Consider the following 25,852-nt stretch of genomic DNA (forward strand, 5'->3'; position numbering starts at 1 on the left):
AAGGAAGGAGGACTTCTGGCATTGGGAATCCTGTGCACTCACCTGACACCGTCTTGGGATGTGTTCAGGAGTAGGATAACAATAGGCCATTATTCCTTTAGGGAAAAGAAAAAGGAATGGTAAGCCCTGCAAGAAACTTGACAAGAGGAGGTATCTGAACAGAGTGGCTGGGGACAGCAAAATGTTCCTTCTTTTTTTGTTGTAGTTTTGTTACAGCTGACAGAATCACAGAGAATCACAAGAGAATCGCTCCTGCATGGGTGCAGCCCATGAACTATACCTCTTTGAAAGACTGGGCTAGGAGGCTCAGACTTAGAATCTCTGCCTTGCTAATGCACTTTCCCTTTCACACACCCAGTAGCAACTGTCAGAAATTTCCATTCACAGTTCAGCCTCTCTGGTTTCTCTGTTTCTTGTACAACCACTGGTTTTACTTCTAGGGAGCTGTAACTGTCATGATGGAGCAGAAGCTGATGGATATGTGTATGCAGTAGAGATGCTGATCAGGGATAAACTAGGAAAACATTTCAGTTCCAGTAAGTTCCACATACCTAATCCACTTACATCCATGCAATACATCCTGCATGGGCCGCTTCTACAGCACTGCAAAAATGTTTCTGCTCTTCCCACATTGTCTTTGACTTGCCACCTCTAGCATCATCTCACAACAGCGTGACTCGGGAAAAGTGTGCAAAGGGCAGGATAGCTCACTGGGAGCTCAGAGAGGAGAACACTACGCAGTCGGATTGTGTAGCCAGCTCTGGCCTTCAGCCAGATCTTCAGAACCTTCAGCCAGCTCTGAAGGATGAACAGAGGAAAGCTGGCAGTTAATTTTTGGTGACTGACACAGCACAGACCTCCCCAGAACCTGTGCATGCTTGTTACTAAAGCAGCAGAAGCCGAGGTCACACACAGAACACAGAGCAGGCTTTCCACATACAACTCATTTAATTCCATTAACTGATTTCATGGTTGATTTGTCAGTGGGAAGTCTATTTACTAAAACAGTCTAGATAAGTATGATTGATTGCCCTTGATGGCTTCTGCAATTTCATTTTTTAATGCTGTCCTCTCAGATATGAATTTCAGATATCAGAAGGGATAGAGACAAAAGAGGAAGGAAGCTGTTTGGCTAAGATTTACATTGGATGTACAGCAAGTAGAAAATTTAAGAACTACATTTGGGATTTAAGAGATTAAGGAAGTAGTTGTCAAACAAACCGAAAAATCCTTCTGTGATGTCATCTGCTGTATGCCAACTGTTATTTAGCATCCTTATTATTCTGTGATCATAGAATCATTAAGGTTGGAAATGACCTCTAAGATCATCAAGTCCAAGTTATTATGTGTTTTATGAATGGCAAGCTGAAGTGGCATAAGGAGTGATTCCTGTATTTTTTGCACTCCGCTACGTGATGTATGTATGCATTCTGCATGGCCAAAACATTAATTAAATTACATGAAGTAAGCTCTATATTTTGGGAGGGAGAACTTAACTTAAATCACAGGCTCACAGGATGTCAGGGGTTGGAAGGGACTTCAGGAGAGCACCGAGTCCAACCCACCCTCCCAGAGCAGGACCATAGAATCTAGCACAGGTCACACAGGAATGCATCCAGATGGGTCTTGAAAGTCTCCAGAGAAGGAGACTCCACAACCTCTCTGGGCAGCCTGTTCCAGTGGTCTGTGACCCTCACAGTGAAGAAGTTCCTCCTCATGTTGAGGTGGAACCTCCTGTGTTGTGGTTTATATCCATTACCCCTTGTCCTATCACAGGATGCAAGTGAGCAGAGCCTGTCCCCTCCCTCTTGACCCCCACCCCTCAGATATTTATAAACATTTATTAAATCCCCTCTCAGTCTTCTCTTCTCCAGACTAAGCAGCCCCAGGGCTCTCAGCCTCTCCCCCTATGGCATAGGTTCCAATCCCTTCACCATCCTGGTAGCTCTCCATTGGACTCTCTTGAGTAGGTCCCTCATTAAGTTAATTTCCTGTGATTTAGAATAATAAAATAAAATTTGTGCTGCTAGTATAAAAAAAAAAAAAGAAGTATAAATTACATTATTGTTCCAAAAGCATTTAGCAGTCTATATTCCACCCCAAAAGAGGAAAAGATTAAGGTCTACTATTGTAAAATAACAGGAAAAAAAGCACTAAGTTTTGAAATGTAGCTCAAAGGCTGAAAAGGTCAAGCTTTATTCAGTGAAAAGAAGGTAGCTAATGCTAACATCAGCCTATGCTAATTTTCTGTCTGCATTGCTGTCTCCCCTGTCTCTCTACTCACATTCTAACCAGACAGCCACGTCTTAATGAAGCACATCAGATGTGGTGCTGAGGGACATGGTTTAGCACCAGACTTGGTAGTTGGATAATGCTTGGACTTGGGTCTTTTCCAATGATTCTAAAGGATATGGATGATATGCTCCATAAGGGAAAACTGGTGTTTTGAATAGCTTGATTTGGGAGTGATGGGACTCTATAGAGCATGTAGAAAGCACACTCCAGCTGAAAAACTTTTAGAGAAATTCCTAAACAATTGCTGAGCTGCAAACCATGGGGAGTGGGATCTCTGATTCTTAACAGTAAAAAGCTGCTGTTATATCCACCCCTACATAGGGCAGAAAGGAATCCCATGGAGGAGGCACTTCAGACAAGTGAGGCTTACCTCAGTCACTGGAAAGATCATGGAGCATCTTGGAATTCATTTCCAATCATGTATGGACAGGAAGGTATACCAAGGGCAAATCCTCCTTGACAAAACCTGAATGCAGCCTGTGATGAAATCACTGCCTGTAGTGATGGGAGGAGAGGTCTGGATGGGATATATATTAACTTAGTGAGGATTTTGACATGTCAGGAGCAAGTGAAAAAACCAAACTTGTCTCAGAGGTGGCAGATGATGTAATATATGGCTAGGTTCAAGCTGGACATTGCAGGAAGTCTTTTCACTAGGAGTGTAGTACCGCACTGGAAGAGGATGCCTGGGGGTGCTTTGGAGTCTCAGTTCTTGTATGTTTCCAGGTCTTGATCACAGTCATAGCTAGCCTGATCAACCAGCCTTGGTGGCAGTTCCACTTCCAGAAAGAGGTGTTGGAGTCAATGAACTTCACAGGCCTCTTTTGACCAGCATTTCTGTGACTGTGTAGCTGCTACTGACCTTCAAGCAGTGCTTCAGCAAAGTGAGCAGTGAGCTACTCCCAGCATGATCCTTTTGTTCCTTCATGTGACATAGTGCAGCCACATGTCAGGACTCTTGTTCAGCCTTAAGCACAGCTAATGTCATTGTGTCTTTCCTGGCACAACTTCAGTAGCACACTGTGTGGGTGTAAGAACCTCCTAAGATCCCTGGCTTGGACTGCAGCAGGGTTGCACATGCCAGGTAAGCCAGGAAAGGAGCTTAAGGCTCCTTCTTCCCCTTAACAATTTATGGTCTGCAGCACTGAAGAGAGAGTAGGCTTCACCAGGTCGTTTGCATCATGCAGCCAATGCCATCTCCCATTGCACAGGTTTGCAGGAAAGGGCAAGGCTGGGTGGAGCACCCCCAGCCACAGTGCCTGAACCATCATGCAGCACAAGGCTGCCTGCAGCCCACCACAGCCAAGAAGGGTCTGGGACATTAAATGAAACTCAGTGTCCAGAAATGCTTTGGAAGTTATTTCGGTCAGCGTCACAGTCTCACAGTACATCAGAGGTTGGAAGGGACCTCAAGAGATCATCAGGTCCAACCCCCATGCCACAGCAGGGTCACTTAGGGTAGTCTGCACAGGAATGCATCCAGGTGGGTTTTGAAAGTCTCCAGAACCTCCGTGGGCAGCTGGGGGAAAGCCATGAAGGGACAATGATTCACCAATTTTCCACACACATCTTGGGCAGTATTTATGCTACAACAAATGCCATGTTTAATTTTTCCCTGGAAAGTGCTGATAAAATTTACAACAAAGAAACACCATTTTGTGTTTTCACCTATGGAGGGATGTGTCTGTTTGAGATTGCCTAGAGACTGCCTACCTTGAGTTGTTTACTGCCACACAGTGTCTAATTCTTCCCTGACTAACTTTCCTTACAGAGCCTGCCAAGCACAAATTAGGTCAACCTAAGCGGCAGTATGAAATGTAATTAGCCAAAAACTTTCTTAATTAGTGCTGTTAGCCAGGGTGGGGAGAGCTTAGCTCACAGTGAGTTGGGGTAGGGCACGTTGGTAGAGACTCTTCCCAACAAAAGGTGGATCTAACGCTGGCTACCTGCCCAATGGCTTTTGAAATGTTGATTGCAGGGTTTTATGGCCACAGCGAGGACTAATTTGTGCCTGTAGGGTGCTCTGAGTTGCACTAATAGATTGCAATAAACCAACAAACAACAAACCAATCATTTCTATGGACAGGCTGAGAGAGTTGGGGTTGTTCAGCCAGGGGAAAAGAAGGCTCAGGGGAGATCCTCTAGCAGCCTTCTTGTATTTGAAGGGGGCTTACAGGACTTTTTCCAAAGGTGTGTAGTGTCAGGATGAGGGGTAATGGCTTCAAACTGGAAGTCACTTGATTTAGATGAGACATGAGGAGGGAATTCTTCCCCATGAGGCTGGTGAGGCACTGGCACAGGTTGCCCAGAGACGTTGTGGAGGCTCCAAGCCTGCAAGTGTTGAAAGTCAGGTTGGATGGTGCCTTGAGCAATCTGGTCTAGTAAAAGGTGTCCCTGATCATGGCAGGAGGATTGGAACTAGATGCTCTTGGAGGTTCTTTCCAACTCAAACCATTCTGTTTCCATGATGGCAACATCTTCTTGTAACTAGAACCAGTGATTTTAGGTCTTCAGGCACTCCATCACTAAAATGTTAGTAAGAAACTGTTTCCTTCCTCTCTGTACAGCAGCTCCCATTGGACTGGAATCTTTTACACTGCAACCATATCTGGGGTCCAGTTCAGGAGCCCACTTTGAAGGGGATACAAAAGGTAGATCAGTACAATTTCCAGTGAACAAGTAGCCATAACACCACATTTGCTATTATTGGCATCTTTACTTTCTGACAGGACTAGGACTAAGTGGGAAAGATGAAGTTAGTTTGATACCTCTGAAGACAGTAAATTCATGAGAAGCTTGTGATAGCCCTTACCTAAGCAGCATTTGGATGAAGAGAGATTTCCACTTTCTGTCATCAAACCACTTTCACATTCTCTCACCTCTCTCCTCCAGTCAGAATAAACCCCTAACCAATTTTGCTTAAATAGAAACACCAGCCCAGCTTTGAATTTCTGCTGCTCTCAGATTTTACTACCATTAGAATCCATCTCTCACCTGGAGTGAGTAATAAAATAATTTACATTTTTCCATGTACAAATGCAAGTGCTGAGGCAGGACAAGTAACTGATTAATAATTCTGATTAATATATAATACACTGATGAGAATCTCCTGGAGTACAGGGCTAAATTTAGTATTAGTGGGCTGAGACTGTAATAAAAACATACAAAGGTCAATCTGGAAAAACATGCATAGGAACAACCTGAAAATACCCAAAAGCAGTGATTCTTTGCACTGTCTTTGCATGAATCAACTCATGTCTGAAGGCAGTCTAGCTATATTCACCCAGTATTGTGCTGGAGCTAATAAAGCCTGGAGAGAGGTCACTCACTGCAAGAAAGACACTGAGCTTCTGGAGCATGTCCAGAGGAGGGCAACAAAGCTGGGGAAGGAACTGGAGAAAAGGACTGGTGAGGAGCACCTGAGGGGACTGGGGTGGAGAAAAGGAGGCTGAAGGGAGACCTCATTGTTCTCTACAACTCTCTGAAAGGAGGTTGGATCCAGGTGGGGGTTGGTCTCTTCTCCCTAGTATCAGGTGATAGAATGAGAGGAAATAGCCTGAAATTGTGCCAGGGGAGGTTTAGGTTGGATATTAGGAAAAATTTCCTTCCTTCCTGAGTGGTCAGGTATTGGAACAGGCTGCCCAGGGAAGTGGTGGAGTCAGCATCCCTGGAGGTGAAATGTGTGGATATGGCACTTTGGGACATGGTTTGATGACCATGCTGGTGTTGGGTAGGTGGTTGGACTTGATGATCTTAGAGGTATTTTGAAAACAAAGCAATTCTAGGATTCTGTGATTCTATGATAATAGCAGAATAAGTGCAAGTTGACATTCCCACTGGGAATGGTGCAAAGCAGAACCCCAGATCTGCACCTAAGACCTTCACTGGGTTTTAAGATAACGGTCCAAGTGTGGCATGAGTTTTGTGCTGATCAACTGTCCTGTTATCATCCTGATAATGGCATTCCCATCACTTCTAGGGTAAAGAGCAGCCCTTTGAGTGCCCTTTACTGAAAAGTCATCACTTGGGCACATCAGCAACACAGGGTTTGCCATGGTTCTTATCTAGGTCTGATTTACTGAGAAAAAGTGTTGTAATCTCCTAGGATATAGCTCTTTCAGAAGCTGATAAGGTGGCTACTGTAATACAAGCATGCAAAAGCAAATCTGATTATAAAGTGGTTACAGTGATGAAGCTGTAAAAATGTTATTCAAGCTCATTACCGAGATAATAACTTTCTAGACTTACTTTAACTAGATAATAATTTGCTTAGACTGATTTTAGCTTCATAGAAAGCCTGCAGCCATGCCCACTGGAAGTTTGTCACAAAAGGTAAAGGTGTGTGCACATTTTGAAACTAACATCATTTGAATTTAAAAGTGACTTCTGTGCCTCCAGTTAGCAAGAAGGAACATGTGCATCTTAGAATTAAGTAGCTAAATGCTTGTTTAAATAGGCAGATTAAAAAGGCCTGATCTTCAGCTGCAGAAAGCTATGTCTGAAACAACTGATGTGGAATGGGGCCCTCAAAATCTTACCCAGCTCCACGTTTACGTGGGAAACAGTCACCTCCTGGACTTTAAGCATTCATTCATAGGTGAAAAAGGCACATCAGAAAAGGAATGAGATTCTACCATGTGCTCTGGGCTGAAGCATCGTTATGCCCAGGTAAGGAGTTCAGTTCTGTCAATGGAAAATGAAAGTCTTGCAGTGACTTGATCAGTAACTAAAACACAGACATTAGAAAGGAATAATGAAACTGCATTCTGAGAACTAAGAAAGAAAACTAGACTTAAGACCAAGTTAAGAGATGCTCACCAAAAAGCCAATGTTAATAACTAACTTTCAGTTGACCTCGCTGTAACCTACTTTCTAATAGTCTGGAAGTCTGTAAAAGACGTTGATTAATCCTGCAAGCTCTGGTGGGCAGTGTTTTATCAAGTTAGTGAAATGTATTTTAAGGAAACTCTCACAGAATGGGGGGGCGGGAAGGGACCTCTGGAGACCATCGAGTCCAACCCTGCTGCTAAAGCAGAGTTACCTACGTCAGGTTACACACAAATGTGTCCAGATGGGTTTTGAAAGCCTACAGAGAAGGAGACTCCACAACCTCTCTGGGCAGCCTGATCCAGTGCTCCAGACCAGCCAAAGTAAAGAAGCTTTTCTTCATGCTGAAGTGAAACTTTCTGTATTCTAGTTTGTATCAGTTGTCCCTTGTCCTATCACCAAGCACTGCTGAGAAGAGGCCAGACCCATCCTCTTGACCTTCACCCTTTAGTATAGGATACCACATGGCTGGGCAAAAGTAGGCTGTTCTGTGAATCCTTACATTTAAAATGCATCCTTTCTTCTGACTTTAACATTTTGGAAATCATAAATGCATCCCAACAGACCTAAACTAGTATTTCTCCTGTGGTTTTATTCCTGACTTTATTGAGCTGCGTAGGCATGGCACTTAGGGACACGGTTTAGTGGTGAACTTGGCAGTGCTAGGTTCACAGCTGGACTTGATCATTTTAAGGGGCTTTTCATTTTTAGGGGCTTTTCCCTCCTAAATAACTCTCTGTGTTTGCCTTTACAGAAATGCTAAAACCCCAAATGGTACAAACCTGTCACCTAACTCCAAGCACATGAGTGAATGTTTCACAGAGAACCAAACCCATTTCGACCTCTACTGTTGGCTGTAACAGTTTGGGGCTCACAGCAGATGCACTTCCCCCCCAGAAACCTACCTATCATTTGTATCAAGTTTAATAATGCTGTGAAAACAAAGCACATCACACACTTAGAAACACAAAGCTTTGGTGCTGATGCTGACAGCCTTTCTGTACGAGTGCAAAAATCAATCCTTCCTCAAACTGAGGATTAGCCAAGCTACACACCAGTGATTAGTTTTGCAATATGTGAAATGCATGTTGAACCTAATCACCAAAGTCTGCCTAAACAAAAGAATGTGTTCAGAAAGCTTAGTGGATTAGTGCAGGCTCACACGGGTTTCATGCTTCTCGGATGGCTTTTAGCACGTCCCTGCTGCTGCCAGTCAACACATGTGCTCCTTAAGCATGGAAAATAATGCAGGAATTCAGGAGAGCAGTGCTGATGGTTTCAATGATATGGCTATTTGGTGAGCTGGTGACATAAAAGGCTTTTCCTTTTTCATCAGAAGGATTTTCTACAAAGGCTGGAAGAGATCCTGCACTTCAGTTCCCACTCGGGGAGGGACTTTTTACAAGGGCTTGTTGTGAGAGGATGAGGGGAAATGGGTTTAAGCTGGAAGAGGGGAGATTTAGACTGGAGATTAGGAAGATACTCTTTACTCTTTAGTGAGGGTGGTGAGACAGGGAGGCTGTGGATGCCCCATCCCTGGAGGTGTTCAAGGCCAGGTTGGACAGGGCCTTAAGCAAGTTGGTCTAGTGGAAGTTGTCCCTGCCCCTGGCAGGGGGGTTGGAACTGGGTGATCTTGAAGGTCCCTTCCATAGCCCAAACCATTCTATGATTCTATAAATACATACCATAGAACACTGCGTTGGAAGAGACCTCAAGGATCATGTAGTCCAGTAACAATTATGATGTTTAGGGAAATTCAGGTGCTTTAGATTCTCTCTCCTTCTGTCCCTCCCTTCCTTTGTTCATTATTATTTCATTTATTTGTTCATTCTTCTTTGCATTTGTTTGTTCATTCCATTCATTCTTGGCTACATAGACAACAGCTAGCTAAGCTTCCAGTCACAAAATCAGATTTTAAAATGTAATGGTGCACAGGGTTTGAACTGTTGTCTTGCTAAGAATATCAGCTGACAGTACTCACTGTTGCTACTGTCTCTGCAAAATAAAGGTGTGGTGATGAGTTTTTAGTGGTTTTCCCCCTCAAAGTTAGACTCAGAGAGCAAATCACTAGAAGGCATCTGAAGCCTAAGACTCATCTTCTTATGGCTACTGACTGGAGTGGGTTTAACCAGCAGATGATGATTTACTCTCCCAGTTTCTTGCCAGTCTCTTCAGACTTGCAGTAGCAGCTACTGCCAGTGGGACACAGCTGCTTACAAGAGCTGGCAGCTCATAGCATCCCATATAGTCCTACTCAAGGGTGTATGCCCTCAGCCTGGAGAAAAAGGGTTTTGATGTGTTAGGCTAATAAGCACATGGGCCAAAGTGGTCTCTCATGACTGCAAAATGGATTGGATTTGCTGTTTTGTACTGGAGTTACAGTGGAATTACAGTGCTCCTGCCTTGTGATACGTGGACTGTGCTGTTTGCACTGCATCTTCAATAGCCTGATTTCATGTCCTTGGAAAAGTGAGTGGATCAATGAGCTTCTAAAGGACAGTGAGAATCTACCTGTTGTGATGGCATCACCCACAGCACACTCAGGTGCTGAGATAATGATGGTTTTGCCAGCAGGCTTTAAAGGTTTGAGTTAAAAGAGTGTACTCTAGCCCTGGTGATTCATCTGCCTAACTAATTTTGGGAATTCTGTGTGGGAAATGTTGTGACTATTCAAAAATTATTGTCATTGAACTTGAATTTTTCTTTGCAGAATGTTTCTCATGTTTCTGAGGACTAGTGGTGCACACTTTGCAGGAGCTAATCCTTCCCTAGCAGGGAAGCAATTCTCAGCTTTCTCAATGCCATTGCACATCTTGACCTACAACTTAGATTTAATGGGAGTCCAATGGAGAGCTACAAGGGTGATTGGGAGACTTGAACATCTCTCCTTTGAAGAAAAACTGAGAGACTTGGGGCTGTTTAGTTTTGAGAGAGGATCTTTCAACATCTCTAAATATCTGAGGTGTGGGTGTCAAAATGAAGGTGCCAGTCTCTTTGCAGTGGTGCCCAGTGATAGGACAGTGCTAAACCCTCAGCACCACATCTCTGCATTTTTTAAATGCTTCCAGGAATGGCGATTCAACCACCTCCTTGGGGAGCCTGTTCCAGTCTTTGAGAACCCTTTGAGTCAAGAAGTTTCTTCTAATATCCAACCTAAATCTCCCCTGGTGCAACTTGAGGCCATTTGCTTTCTTCTTATTGCTTGTTACTAGAGAGGAGTGACCAACACCCACCTAACTCCAGCCTCCTTTTGGGGAGTTGTAGAGAGCCAGAAGTCCTCTTCTCAGCCCCCTTTTCTCCAAACTAAATAACTCCATTTCCCTCAGTCACTCCTCATAATTCTATATACTACCACTCCCATGTTCTGTGTACCCCTGCAGGTAGCTGACATGCAGGTATGTTGTCATTAATTTCTGCTAAAACTTCAGGGTCTCAATGTGTTTCAGAGTCCCTGCAGAATGCTTGAAGAAGGCTTCTGCACTTAATCTAAATCTAACCCCATTCCTTCTGCAGCCTCGGTTTCAATGACTGTCTTGCAAACCACCATTGCATCAAGTGATGGTGGGACTGTTTTGCTTTCTTTCTGCTCATGAGCAATTTGTCAGACATTATATTTATTTAAATGTGGCTAAAATCTATTTCAAATGCTGGTTTCCACAGTATAATTTATTAAGATTGGAAAAGAACTATGGCCACTTCTGCCAAAGCAAGAATGGACAGACAGGTGATTCTGCCACTTTACTCTGTGCTGGTGAGACCTCACCTGGAGTACTGCATCCAGATCTGGAACCCTCAACACAGGAAGGATGTGGACCTGACAGAAAGGGACCTCTAGTCCAACCCCTATGCAGTGAGCAGGGACACCCTCATCTAGATCACATCACCCAGAGCCTTGTCGAGCCTCACCTCGAATATCTCCAGGGATGGGGCCTCAACCTGTTCCAGTGCTCAACCACCCTCATAGTAAGAACTTGTTCCTATAGTAAGAACTTGTTCCTAACATCCAATCTAAATCTTGTCTAGTTTGAAGCCATTGTCCCTTGCCCTGCCACTGCAGGTCTTCATAACCAGTCCCTCTCTAGCCTTCTTGCAAGCTCCCTTCAGGTACTTGGAAGGCTGCTATTAGCTCTCCCTGCAGCCTTCTCCTTTCCAGGCTGAGCAACTCCAAGTCCTTCAGCCTGTCTTCACAGCAGAGGTGTTCCAGCCCCCTGACCATTTTCATGGCCCTCTTCTGGACCCAGTCCATCAGGTCCATGTCCTTCCTGCGTTGAGGGCACCAGAGCAGAAGTACTAAATGATGGCAACTTCCTTACCAGTCTTTGTTAAAACTGCATGAACCCAAATAAAACATTCCTTGTGGCATTAGCAGGCTAATGCAATATATCATAAAGGTCATGTTTAGAAAAGGATGTTCAGTGCTGCATAGTCTCAGTGTTGGAAAAGAGCCCAAGCCAACTCCTGCTGCAGGAATCTTTCGTTACCCTTTGTGCTGGGGGTGTTTAGCCTGGAGAAGAGGAGGCTCAGGGGAGACTTTATTGCTCTCTACCACTACCTGAAATGAGGTTGTAGACAGATGGGGGTTGGTCTCTTCTCCCAGGCAGAACAAGGGGATACAGTCTCAAGCTGTGCCAGGGGAAGTTTAGGCTCAAGGTGAGGAGAAAGTTCTTCCCAGAAAGAGTAATTGGCTGATGGAATGTGCTGCCCAGGGAGGTGGTGGAGTCACTGTCCCTGGAAGTGTTCAAAGAAAGATTGGATGTGGCAGTTGGGGCCATGGTTTAGTTGTCAGGAGGTGCTAGGTATTCGGTAATAAGTTGGACTTGATGACCTCTGAGGTCTTTTCCAACCTGTGATTCTGTGCTCCCTGACTTCTGCAGTGTACTGTCAATAAATAGCTATGTTCCCTCAAGTATTGTGCCCAGTGGAAAAGTGTCTGCTGTACAGGCCATGCTCTTTAAATTCTGTGGCTGCTGTAGGAATAACACTGTTTAAGGCCTTTGGAGGCAAACCCCTGGCTGAAGTGACCTGTTTGGGTGTTTTTTCCTGCACGTGATCCACGTAATCAAGCCATCAATCAGCAGACTCACAATGAAGCAAGAGTCAGAACCTAGTTTGCTCAGAGGACACCTACAAAGACTAAGGTGAGATTAAAGCGGTATCTTGTGAGAAGTCTTTGACACTTTCCCTCTTGAACTGTGAATCATAGGATTGCAGGAGGGGCAGAGCAAAGAAGCAAAATAATAGCAATTACCCTAATTATGTGGAGACTCTATTTTGTGCTAGGATGAAGCTTTAGGTGTGCTTATTATCTGTTTGATTTCATTAATGAGCCTTCATAAATTATGAGCTAATAAAGAGCACAGATGGGAATGATTTCAGACTAAATACGAGGATTTTATTGCTGGCTATCAAAGACTTTCTCCCAAAATGCTAATTTTTTTTTTTTTTTAGACACAGCCCTTTGATCACTACAGGCAGTGAATGTTAATCAAATAAGACTCTGACATAGTTCTTGTTATTCTAAATGGGAACTGAAAAGTAGTCTGCCAGATTTTAATTGTTCATCTGGGCTGTGCTGCTATCACTTTGCAAATCTCAGAGCCCAATATTAAAGAACATCTTTCTTAAGAAGAATATTCTGTTGCTGGAGACGTGCCTGGCTATCACTGGCTTGACAGCACAGGCACTCTTCACTTCTGAGAGCTCAATTAATACTCCCACTGAGACTGCAGCAAGTTGCAGTGCTGGATGTATTGTGGGCTTGCATAAGGCAAGACTGGACACAACATTTCTGAGGTAGCTGGAAGGTGGGATGACGTGGCCTGGCAGACTGCTCTGCCAAGCCCATAGCAGGGCTGTGGCACGGTTCCCCCAGGTTTCATAGAAGCATTAAGGTTGAAAAAGACCTCTAAAATCATCACGTCAACCCAACATCACCATGCCCACTAAACCATGTCCTCAGGTACCTTGTTTACATAGTTTTTGAGAGTGCCATCTAGGCTGCAGCACTGAGGCTGCCACAAAACCCATTCCACTAAGCTGTGGCCACTATGGACCTTGCAAGCCTCCTTTTGACATTCAAATTATGTAGCCAGACAAATAATGGTTTTCTTGGAGAAAAAACAAAAGATAGATGTTAGGAACAAATTCTTTACCATGAGGGTGGTGGAACACTGGGACAGGTTGCTCAAGGAGGTAGTTGAGGCCCCATCCCTGGAGATATTCAAGATGAGGCTTGATAGGGCTGTGGGCAAGCTGATCTAGTTGAGGATGTCCCTGCTGACGGCAGAGGGGGTTGGACTAGGTGACCTTTGCAGGTCCCTTCCAGCCCAGATCATTCTATGATTCTATGGTTAGGAGGGAAAGGAAAGACCTTGGTTTGCTGCCTAACAATCCTCTGCAGGAGGAGCCATAACTTAACAGCAAAGAGTTGAGAAGACTTTTTGATCAGGGACTAGGAGAAAAAAAAAACAACGCACCCTGGAGGAAACACATTGCAAAAGAGAAAAAAAATATTCTTATTTTCCTTTTCTTGGAGTAGGGTAATGCATGTTTACTTTGCTCAGGTGTTTGTTCTACTACAACATAAACTCTGCACTAAAGCTGGAACCATTATGAATATGTAGGATACTATTATGAAGTTGTAGGATATATTTTTAGCATGGATTTTCAGGTAAGAATCAAACTGGTCTGAGGAGGAAAACACTGCTGCATTTCATAAATATTAGGATTCTTTTTTTTTAAAACAGCCTTCTGCTAAAAGGCTTCCATGAGCATTTTAATGTAGATCTCTCCTGGCCTTTTAAACCTCAGTTACAAGTTTCTAGCCTCCTTTAGGTGGTTCAGCAAGGAGTAAAATCTTTGCAGATACATAAATATTTACACTACACCTGTAAATCAGCAGTTCCCCGTATAACAAAGGGAAATTTCTTGGAAGTGGCTTAGAGAGGGGATGATTGTGAAGGAGGTACCACCAGCACAGAATTACAGAACTGCTGAGGTTGGAAGAATCCTTTGAGATCAAGGCCAACCACTTGCTTAGGGCTCACAATTCCACCCCTACTGCCAAAAGCCATCTTCAGGGGACACTGTGAAGATCCCTTAGAAAGAGGCCAAGATCCATTTCAACACCTCTGGAGGAGAGATCCTCTTCACAAGCAGGTCTGGGTGAGGGTGAAGGGCAGACACATTGTGGCTTTCCCATCCTCTTAGCACCCAAGCATTCATGTGCCTCACAAGTCCGGAATCGCTGTCCTGGGCAGGTTCCTGCTGCAGGCAGGGGCAGGGAGCAGTGAGGAGGATGTGGAGCCTTGCCCAGGCACCCATGCTGGATCCCAGAGCTGCCTGGGGAGGAGGCTGCAGCCAGTGCTGTGAGGAGGGGCTCCCAAAATGGGTGAGGCAGGGATCTAGTAGGAGTGTCTGTGTCCATGGCAGGGGGGCTGGAAACAGATGATCTTTAAGGTACCTTCCAATGCAAGCCATTCTAGGACTCCATAATCCTATAATTATTATTTGTTCTAGGTGATCCTGTTCTAGCAGGGGGGTTGGACTAGATGATCTTCAGAGGCCAATTCCAGCCCCTCTGATGCTGTGATTCTGTACTTCTGTGCTCATTCACAGTGAACTGCCAGGTTTGCAGACAAGAATTGTCAGGGTTTTTTCCAGCTGTACTGCTGGGATGCTAATCAGATTGCACAAATGATGGTAAAAGGAGGGCATAGAATCATGGAATGGCTTGAGTTGGAATGGACCTTAGAGATCATTGCATGCTTGCTGCTAGTATGCAGCAGCAAGCATGTAACCTGTGGTTAAAAAAAAGTAAATGATAGCATCAAATGAACCAGTTCCTTGGTTCATCAAGGACATTGTCCTTCCCACACAGTGACAGACCTTCAAACCAGGCTGAACTGTGCTGTAGCTTAAGCCTGTTATGAAGACATAAAATCTTCATTGGAGGCAAAATTCTGCTTCCTCTTCCATTCGTGTGAGGAAAAAATAGCATTGCAGATGTCCACTTCTCCTTTAACCACAGAACATAAATGCTTTTAATCACATCACCTTTCATGGTATGACATTAGCTACAGTTACTTAAAAGGCTATACACGGCTCAGGTATCACAGAGAACATTTTCTCCTGGCAAGTGTCACCAATAAAACCACACATGATAGAGCTACAGATTTATGGTCAATAAGTAATAATTTTACTTTTGCTAAATGCCGTAAACTTCTTGAGATGCTTAAAGAATTTTTTAAAGTAACTCTCTGGCAAAGGATATTTCCAGTACAGAAAAAAATACAAACAGTGTGATAACCTTGAATTCTGGGTTCAGTTTTGGACATTGAGGTGCTGGAGTGTGTCCAGAGAAGGGCAACAAAGCTGGGGAAGGGTCTGGAGAACAGGGTTGGTGAGGAGCAGCTGAGGGAACTGGGGGTGTTTAGTGTGGAGAAAAGGAGGCTCTCTGCAATTCCCTGAAAGGAGGGTGGAGTCAGGTGGGGGTTGGTCTCTTCTCCCTAGTATCAGGTGATAGAATGAGAGGAAATAGCCTGAAATTGTGCCAGGGGAGGTTTAGGTTGGATATTAGGAAAAATTTCCTCACTGAAAGAGTGGTCAGGTATTGGAACAGGCTGCCCAGGGAAGTGGTGGAGTCAGCATCCCTGGAGGTGTTCAAGAAACCTGTGGGTATGGCACTCTGGGACATGGTTTGATGGCCATGCTGGTGTTGGGTTGGACTCAGTGACCTGAGAGTTCATTTCTAACAATAATAATTGTACAATTCTATAAAAGAACTTGTGATAAAAGCCATTTCCCCCTATTACTCTTTATGGATAACGTTCCACACACATGGCTAGTACTGAGCAGAAGACACCATAAATACCCCTGAACCCTCTTGATTAATGTACTTGCCTTTCCCTTCCTTGTAGATCAAGTTTAAACTGAGTACAATCAGGTTATCTGCACAAAATTGATTGTAAGTAAGATATCTGTATGGCCATTTGGAGGAAACTTGCTTTTCGTGTGCATTTCTGTCAGCAAGACCACTCCAAGTTTCATTCTTGATAAAGAACAGCACCATTGGATTGATTTCTTCTAGTCACAACCATCTCAAAATTAAAATAACAAATTATGAAAAAATATCAATATGGTCTCTGCCAAGTAATTTCCAGTCAGAACATCTCTTGAGATGATTTCCCTTTTGCAATAGTTCTTTTGTGAACAGAATGCAGGGATTTGTGTGTGTGTGCTTATAAAATGGGCAAAATTTTGATGTAATTGTTCCTTTAGAAATGGTCTTGGAAGCAATTTGCAACCAGCTGTATTGCTGTGGATTATTCCCTCAGTGCTGTTCATGACATGTAGTATTACTAAATGTCACAAATCATCTTGAGACACCAAGTATTGTACAGTGCAGATGATTTATTTTGCCAAGTCCAGGGTTGATTTTTTTTTTTTTTTTTTTTCTCCCCTCTTCTTCTTTTTTCTTAGCTTTAGAATCTGGAAACAATCCCAAAGGTACATAGGGAAGCTTGTGAACCTTCTCTTAAACACGCCTCTTGGCTGCCTTCCTTTCCTGTTTTCTTGGCCTCTCCAGGGGCACACATAATCAGTGCAACTTGTGTAGTCCTTGTGCAGTTGTGTACAGACCTTCTGAACTTCTTACACTGCAGCCAAACTAAAATTAAAGTCAAAAAGGCTGTTTTCAAAACTAGGCTTTTTCTTTAATTCACAAAGTCCAGCTACATTGCACTGCTGCAGGTGACTGCCTCCATCTCTCCCCCATCTGCACACTTGCAGTGCTATAAATCAAACAGAGTAGGTTTGGTTTGCTGCTAACCAGGTCAACCTCCCCCAAGAAAACCAAAATTCCAGAAAGCAAATAACCATAACAAAGGAGTTGCTGCACATATTGCTTCTCTATCATTACACAAAGAACTTCATAATACCCAATTAGAATAAAAACCCCTGGAGTGCTCATGCAGGGATTCCACAGCTGCAGGTAAGATGACTTGAGCTATCTCAGTTTGTCTGCACTTGGATGCTCCTTCTGGCTAGCTGCACTTTCCTATGACTTTAGGGGAAAAAAAAAAAAAAAGAGTTAGGTTTTGCAGGTCCCTTTGTTTACTAAACCAAGATCAGGCCAAAAAGACATTGAGGAAGGCCAGAACAAGACTTGGATTAATGTATTTGTTTATAGTCAAGAGGGAGAATTAGTGCTGGCTTCCAGCAATAGTTAATTACATGGCTTTGAATCTAGCAAAAGGAATCCTTGTCTGCCAATTTAAAAATTCACCTCTCTTGAACAGTGTAGGGCTAAAATCATTTGTCATTCATCTTATTTTATAGATTAAATGACTAGTATAAATCAAGAACCTTCTCTCTGTTGCCTTTACACCTGCAATAAGCATCTCCTCCACTAATATCAAGCAAAACCAATGTTGAAAAGCATCAGCTGTGCAGGAATACAGCAGAAAGCCTCTTGATAAAGTAGCACATGGTCAGGTAGTGAGTGTGTCACCACAAGGCTCCTCCAAAGGGGCTGAGTTAAAGACATTCAGGCCTTTTGCTAACTTATTAGGCATCTTCCAAACAAGATTTTGGAGCTTTGACCTTCCAACTTTAATGGCCTTTTACCATTGCTTAATCTCATTATAGCAATGTGATAGCAAACTTCATTAAAGCCCCTCCTGCATTGTCTGTCACAAAGTGAAAGCAATGTTATTATGATGCATTTATTCCTACCTGTGGTCATTTGTCACAAGTTTGGTCTTCACATCCTCCTGATGCCCCAAACTCCTCAGCACAGGAGTCCTGTTGGCACTGTCACTGTGGATGTAATGTTCATCATTCTGGACATGTAGGAGTATTATAGAATAATCCAAATAACATAACATGAAAGCTTGGTGCAATATTGCCAAAAGAGCATCCTTCTGGTGGCATCCTGAGCCAAGAGATGCTGAGATATATCTGACAATAACTGAGAGGTAAGTACAGGCAGGGATTCTGTATAGTCCCTGCAGAAGGGCTCTATACTCTTCTGGAGCTTATTTTATGCTGTCAAGTGACACTGGAAGGACAGAAATAATCTCCCTGGTGCATTGTTGCCAATGTACATTCAGATCTAACTACAGGGAAAGCCATGAAGAGGAGGGCCTCAAAAAATGATCAGAAAGCTGGAGCACCTCTCCTATGGAGACAGGCTGAAAGAGCTGGGGCTGTTCAACCTGGAGAAGGCTCTGGGGAGACCTTACAGCACCTTACCAGTACCCAAAGGAGGCCTACAAGAAAGCTGGGGAAGGACTGTTTGAAATGGCTTGCAGCACTAGGACAAGTGGCAATGGTTTGAACCTAGAGCAGGGTAGATTTAGATTAGACATTAGGAAGAAGTTCTTTACTATGAGGGTGATGAGACACTGGAAGACAATGCCCAGGGAGGTGGTAGAGTCCCCATCCATGAAGACATTCAAGGTCAGGCTTGCTGGGGTTCTGTGTAACCTGATCTAGTTGGGGATGTCCTTGCTTACTGTAGGGGAGCTGGACTAGATGACCTTTAAAGGTCCCTTCTCAGCCAGTGCATTCTATGATTCTATGAAAGCCTAAGGTGCTGGAGGAGAAGGGGATTAGGAAGGATATCCTACACAACCTGGAGAGATGCAGCAGGCCCAGAGAAAGTGTTGGCTTTGGCTTTGGGCTGGACGTGCTTGCTTTGGCTTTGGGCTGAACGTGTTTGCTTTGGCTTTGGGCTGGATGTGTTGCCATCCAGTGAAAAGGGCATTACGTGTGAAGTAAGGAGTCCTGCATTGCATTTCCTCTGTGTTGCTGCCAAACGCTGCCATGGTCTTGCTGAGTGTTTCTTTGGGTCATCTCTCTGTCCTTCTGTTTCACTTCCCAAGCTCTGACAATCTGATCTGCCTCTTAGGAGTCACTTGACTCACTGAGAGCACTTGTGCAGAGCAGTCCTGACCCCCACCCCCCACTTCCAGCATCAAAGAAGGGTCATTGATGCTTTTCTGGAGGTTCAGATTTACCTGTGGTAGATGTGGACAGAGGAGTTGCATTACCTTTGCTGTGTTTAATCAAGGTTTAATCAAGGTCTAATCAAGGTCTATTCAAGAATAGAAATATTTACCAAATAAATAAAGAGAGAAATCCAAACAAATAGATTTTCTGGAATTCTTGCTCATGGTGGAATTCACTGCAAATCAGAAGCAGCAAAGCACAAGAACTAAAAGGTATATTTAATTATTTTAAAGTATTTTGAATTTAAGAGATTCATAAGCCTCTTGCTGATGCTCTGCAGTAAGGAAATTTCCAGAGATCCAGGAATTCCTTTGGAAGGCTTTAAGCAGATAAGAAGTAAGTGAATTGGTGAGTCTGTTACAGCAAAAATACTGTCCCTGGGCAAAGAGGAAATGTGTCTTATATAAGTAACTCCCAATATTTTGTAGCATAATAGGAAATTTAACAGCCTAATCCTAGTGTAATTATTTTACACACTCTCCCTGGTTGCATTTCACCAAGATTTCTCTCCTTAAATATCTCACAGAGTTGTTATTTGAGTGAACCAGCCAGTAGCTGATGGCAGAGCTGAGAAGAAAGAGCAGAGGTCTCCTGCAGCCCTGCACGCTGAGCTGCCAGTAGGCCACTCTGACCTTCTGGCTGTCCCAAGGAGAGTGCTCTGTATTTCAAAAATAAAAGCAAGTTCAATATGGCAAAAGTAAGATAAAGTTCAAAGGCTGTGAGTTGCAGTGGAGCAAACACAGGCTGGAAATTAACTCCCAGGCAGCAACAGCAGTTACTCACGGAAGGACATTAGGTGCTGTGGACTCTCCAGCTCTCATTTCTAAACAAAATTCTCTCCTAAAAAATAATGTAGCCATTTGGAAAAGAAATGATGCAGGCAATTGCTGTGACCCATCTTGTTTACAGTGTAAAATGAAAACTTCCCTGATATAGAGTCTAGGAATCGATCTGTATGTTTCTAAGCAGTCCAGGGGCAAAGTGACATAGAGACTATTTGATCTCAGGTTAGTAATTAATTTCATCTTTTATTGACTTGTGGGAGATGTTCTTATAATACATCCCCATGACAGAAACAACTATGCTCTGGATTATTATTTCCAATATTCCAATTTCAATTTCATTTGTGACTAGCAGGCTGAGGAAGGTGATACTCCCATTCTGCTCTGCTCTCTTGAGACCCCACCTGGAGCACTGTGTCCTGTTCTGCCGCCCCCAACACAAGAAGGACATGGAATTGTTGGAGCAGGTCCAGAGGAGTGTCACTGCAGCACCTCCCCTATGGAGACAGGCTGTGAGAGCTGGGTCTGTTCAGCCTGGAGAAGAGAAGGCTCTGGGGAGACCTTATAGAAGCCTTCCTGCTTCTTCCAGGGTCTGCAAGAAAACTGGGGAGGGACTTTTTATAAGGGCTTGTAGTGACAGGATGAGAGGGGATGGAGTGAAGTTTGAGGAGGGCATATTTAGACTGGAGACTAGGAGGAAATTCTTCACCGTGAGGGTGGTGAGACACTGGAACAGATTGCCCAGGGAGGCTGTGGATGTCCCCTCCCTGGAGGTGTTCAAGGCCAAGTTGGATGGGGCCTTGAGTAAGCTGGTCTAGTGGAAGGTGTCCCTACCCATGGCAGGGGTGTTGAAACTGGATGATCTTTAAGGTCCCTTCCAACCCAAACTGGTCTAGGATTCTATGATTTCTTGTTCATTTTTTTTCTTCCTTTTTTTTTCTAAAGTAAAACATCAGCCCTCTCCACTTGTCTCTAACAACCTTCTCAAATGTTCCTGTTTCAGTCTTCCTGTAAGAAAACCAACAGTGAATAAATGTCAGCTATCAGCACTCTAAATCTCAGCCTAATCCAAGTAAGTGTGTAGACAAAGTCCTGCCTGAGTTGTGGCAATGCAGAAACTTTTCACAACCCCAAATGAAATCTGGTCTTTGTTTTTCATGCAATTCCAACTCAAGCCATTCTATGATGATTATCAGTTAACTTGACTGGATTGAGATAGGGAGATAAAGGGGTCAGTTGCTGGATGCTGGGCAGGGGAATTGTCACGATGTAGAAAGATTCACCTGGGCAATGTTATCTCAGTGGGTGAGAGCTCTGAGCCTCCTCCCTCGAAGGCTTAGCTCCAGATTTGTAAGGACTGTTTTGTTTCATCTCCAACACTTATTCTACTCATATTTCTGAAAGCCTTTCCTTCATCATTTGAAGAGGTGATATATCACACATTTGCCTTGCAAAGGAATCAGCCCCTTCTTTGTGCCTGCCTTGCAGGGCTCCTCCAGGAAACAGCTCAGCCATATCTGCTGATGATCTGAGGAAAGCCTTTCCCAATCCCACCCTTCTGGGTATTGACAGGGCACCAAATTAAAAACTCCAAGCCTTTGGCATAGGAGTGGCTGTTTCAAATACAGGAGAAACTGAAGATACCTCCTTCTTATCTCACTTTGATGTTAGCCAGATATCATAGCTTTGGCATATTCTTCAGCATTCTGTCTGAACTAGTAGTGTCATTTCTACAGGTAGGCTGCAAGCCCTTGGCAAACTGTCCCCATTTGCTTCTGCAGTCCTTGTGAGCTCTGTTACTGCTATTCCTGACTGAAATCCAAGTTTTCAGAAGTTCAAGTTGATGGCAGAGCCAAACTCAGAGCTCTGGAGCTCTTCATTTCTGGGCTCCTCATGAGGCTCAGGAATATCATAGAATCATTTTGGTTGTAAAAAACCATTAAGATCATCAAGTCCAACCATCGGCTACCCTCTACCTCCTGTGTTTGCTGACATGCCTGAACAGATGGAACTTCCTGTGTTCAAGATTGTGCCCTTTACCTCTTGCCTGTCACTGAGGCATCACTGAAAAAAGCCTGGCCCATCCTCCTGACACCAGGCTTTTAAATATTGGTAACCCTCAAAAAGATCCCTTTCGAATCTTCTCTTCTCCAGGGTAAAAAGCCCCAAGTCTCTCAGCTTTTATTCATAAGACAGATGTTCTAGTCCCCGGAACATCTTTGTAACTCTTTGCTGTACCCTCTCAAGCAGTTCCCTGTCTCTCAGAACTGGGCTGTTTGGGGTTGGTTTGTTTGCTTGCTTGTTTTTTTAATTTGTCTCTTCTCCTCTTCCTTTATTCCTACTGCTGTCATCAACTCTTTGTGCTTACACAAACCCTGAAAGGTGGTGGGAGAGGTGCTGGTGATCCTCTCCCAGGGCACAGCCACATGAACTCCCAGTGTGCTCCCTGCTCAGCACTGGCAGGCACAGCAGAGGCTTACACACAAGAGCGATAGGGAAATAAATGGAAAACTTAACAAAGCTATAAACAGCCAAAAGTATTATTTAAGCTTCCACACATAGGAATTAACTGCCTTAAGGAAGGTCTTCAGCATGAAAATTCTCCGAAGAGGATAACTGGATAATGATCTTAGTGCCCAGTGTCAAAAGCCAGTAGTTTTCTTTTTAAAGGGTATTGAAAAGGACCCCTCCAAAGAACCATAACATCCTTTTCATAGAATCAGCCAGGTTGGAAGAGACCTCAGAGATCATCAAGTCCAACCTATCACCCAGCCCTATCCAATCAACTAGACCATGGCACTAAGTGCCTCATCCAGGCTTTTCTGGAACATCACCAGGGACAGGGACTCCACCACCTCCCTGGGCAGCCCATTCCAAGGGGCAATCACTCCCTCTGTGAAGAACTTCCTCCTAATATCCAGCCTATACCTCCCCTGGCACAACTTGAGACTGTGTCCCCTCCTTCTGCTGCTGGTTGCCTGGGAGGAGAGACCAACCCTCACCTGCCTACAACCTCCTCTCAGGTGATTGTAGACAGCAATGAGGTCACCCCTGAGCCTCCTCTTCTCCAGGCTAAACACCCCCAGCTCCCTCAGCCTCTCCTCACAGGGTTTGTGCTCGAGACCCCTCCCCAGCTTCGTTGCCCTTCTCTGGACACCTTCCAGTACCTCAACATCTCTTTTGAATTGAGGAGCCCAGAACTGGACACAGGACTCAAGGTGAGCGCTGAGTACAGGGGAAGAATAACCTCCCTTGATGCCATTGGCTCTCCTGGCCACTTGGGCACACTGCTGGCTCATGTTCAGCCTACTATCAACCAGCACCCCCAGGTCTCCTTTCTACTTGGCTGCTCTCCAGCCACTCTGTCCCCAGCCTGTAGCGCTGCTTGGGGTTGTTGTGGCCAGATATACATGAGAAGTCAAGTTAGTTGAGATTACCAAAGAGAGATATGGGCAAGCCCTTCTCTGTGGAGAGAAACTGTTTCACAGTTGTAGCTAATGCAACCAACAGTAAGATCCAGGGATGCAAGGCTGGAGCTTGAAAAGTTCCTGTTGGAAACGAGGTACAAAATTTTAATTGTGAAGTTGATTAACAACTGGAGGACATAAATGAAGGCTGTGATGAATTCTCCACCACCTGAAATCTCTATATCAAGCCTGACTATCTGTCTGAACCCAGTTTGTTATTCCTCTTGAGATTAGAGGACTTCACCCAGCAATCACCAGGAGAAATTCCATGGTCTGCCTTTTGCAGAAGGTGTCCCTTCGGACCTTTGAACGTATGAAAAACATCAATTGCCATTTTCCTGCTCTGTAGTAAGAAGGCATTCCATGACAGGTCAGAGGGTAGGAAGGAAGAAATATTATAAACTTAACCCCAGGAGAGACATATCACTTTACTCACAAAAGAAAACATCAGTCTCCCTGTTGTGGCCAGTCCGTCCCTGGATGGCAGAAGATGAAGCATGGCCTGGAGGACTCCAGTCTCCAGGTAGGCACAATGGTCAGGCTGAGCTGAGTTTCTCAAAGCTAGGGAAACACCAAGGACACTGCCTAACTACTAGTTTTTACCATCAAATCCTGCATGTTTGATCTAGATTTGACTGATAATCTCAGTCTTTGCCGTTTTGAAGACCATGGGCAAGTTTAGGCAGCGGTTTCTGCAGAAATAGGATTTGGCTTTTCACATAAGTGTAGAAATGGAAACCTGAGCTTGATCTCACATTTTCTTTGTTACTCACAATCACAGAATCACAGAATGGTAGGGGTTGGAAGGGACTTTCAGAGATCATCTAGTCCAACCCCCCTGCTAAAGCAGGGTCACCTATATCAGGTTTCACAGGAGGTCACTGTGATCAGCTTGCAGAGGTTGCATCCAGGAGGGCTTTGAAAGGCTCCAGAGAAGGAGACTCCACAGCCTCTGAACAGGCTCCAGTGTTCTGGCACCTTCAAAGTAAAGCAGCTTTTCCTTAAGTGAAATCTCCTGCATTCTAGTTTGTGCCCATCGTCCCTTGTCCTATCACTGGGCACCACTGAAAAGAGGCCAGCCGTATCCTCCTGACCCACATCCTTTAGCTATTGATCAGCATTAAGAAGATCCCCTCCCAGCCTCCTCTTCCCAAGGCTAGAGTCCTATTTCTCTCAGCCTCTCCTTGTACGAGAGATATCCAAACCTTGTGTCATCTCTGTGGCCCTTGGTTGTACTCTCTCCAGTCCCTCTTGAAAGGGAGAACCCAGAATGGGACACAGTACTCCAGGTGTGGCCTCACCAGGGCAGAGTAAATGTGGAGGAGAACCTCCCTTGATCTGCTGGCCACACTCTTCCCTAATGCACCCCAGAATACTGCTGGCCTCTTCACCAGAGAGCACATTGCTAGCTCATGGTGAACTTATTGTGCACTCAAATATTTAAGACCTTGTGACTTGAGGTTCACTAGAAAGGTTTGCTGGATAAACCAAGAGTCTGGTCTTGTGCCTTGAGTTCAATGCTGAAATGCTCCTAACAGAACTAAAAGCTGTACCACTTTCTGGGAGAGGACAAGGATTAAGAAGACATCCCCTTCCACACCAAACCATGCCATTGCAATGGCAGAAAGAAAAGCATGTGAAAAAGCAAACCAGATCCACTAAATGACACCCTGCTGGTGCTGGAACACCAGCTTCCCTCACCAAGCTCTGCTGTTCAAATAAACCAGGCAGGGGTGTGCTTGGGAGGGATTAGTTCACTGGAGGAATCTGACCCCGGGTCAGAAACTGAATGATAAACTGCATGGCTCCAGGCACCTGCCTGAGGACTGAGCAGCAACCTGTGTGGATGTGCCCTGCTGAACCCCATCCAGACGAGCTGGTTCACCCAGGCACAACCACCCCAGCTTCCCACCCCGCCCTGCGTCCCACCTGGCTCATCCACAACGTTCCTGCAGGCTCCCTGTGGCACAGGGTGGAGGTCAGCTGGAGGAGGTGGCTGGCTGGCCTCAGACAGGCACATGCTCCATTCCAGGTGAGGCAGCACAGCAAACACAAACGTGGCACTGTCAGAAAATCTGCTCTCCAAGTCAACACCACAAAGCCTGCTGACGTCAGCAGCCTCAGCTTGGTGCTTACTGCTTTTAAGACTCATTCACCTGCCCTTGTAGGTGACCAAGCAGGACACCCCAGCACACATGCATCCATCAGCTGTTGACACTGGGTGTTGGAGGCAGCAGCACAGACACCAGTGGCAGCCCTCAGGTTTAGCGAGTCTTGATTCGCCTCCAAACCAAACATGAAGCTGAGGAGCAAACCAGTCAGGCATCTGCAAAGCTTGATAATGGGGGAAGACAACCTCCTACAAGGTTTTAACAGCCTGGCCATGCTGCTTCTGGTGGTAAGAAACACTTCCTGGGAGGTTCCCAAGGGAGAAACACCTCAGGAGAAGTTCAGGACCTCTTAGAAAAA

The sequence above is a fragment of the Indicator indicator genome, chromosome 8 (assembly GCF_027791375.1).
Source record: "Indicator indicator isolate 239-I01 chromosome 8, UM_Iind_1.1, whole genome shotgun sequence".
NCBI classification, from domain to species: Eukaryota; Metazoa; Chordata; class Aves; order Piciformes; family Indicatoridae; genus Indicator; species Indicator indicator.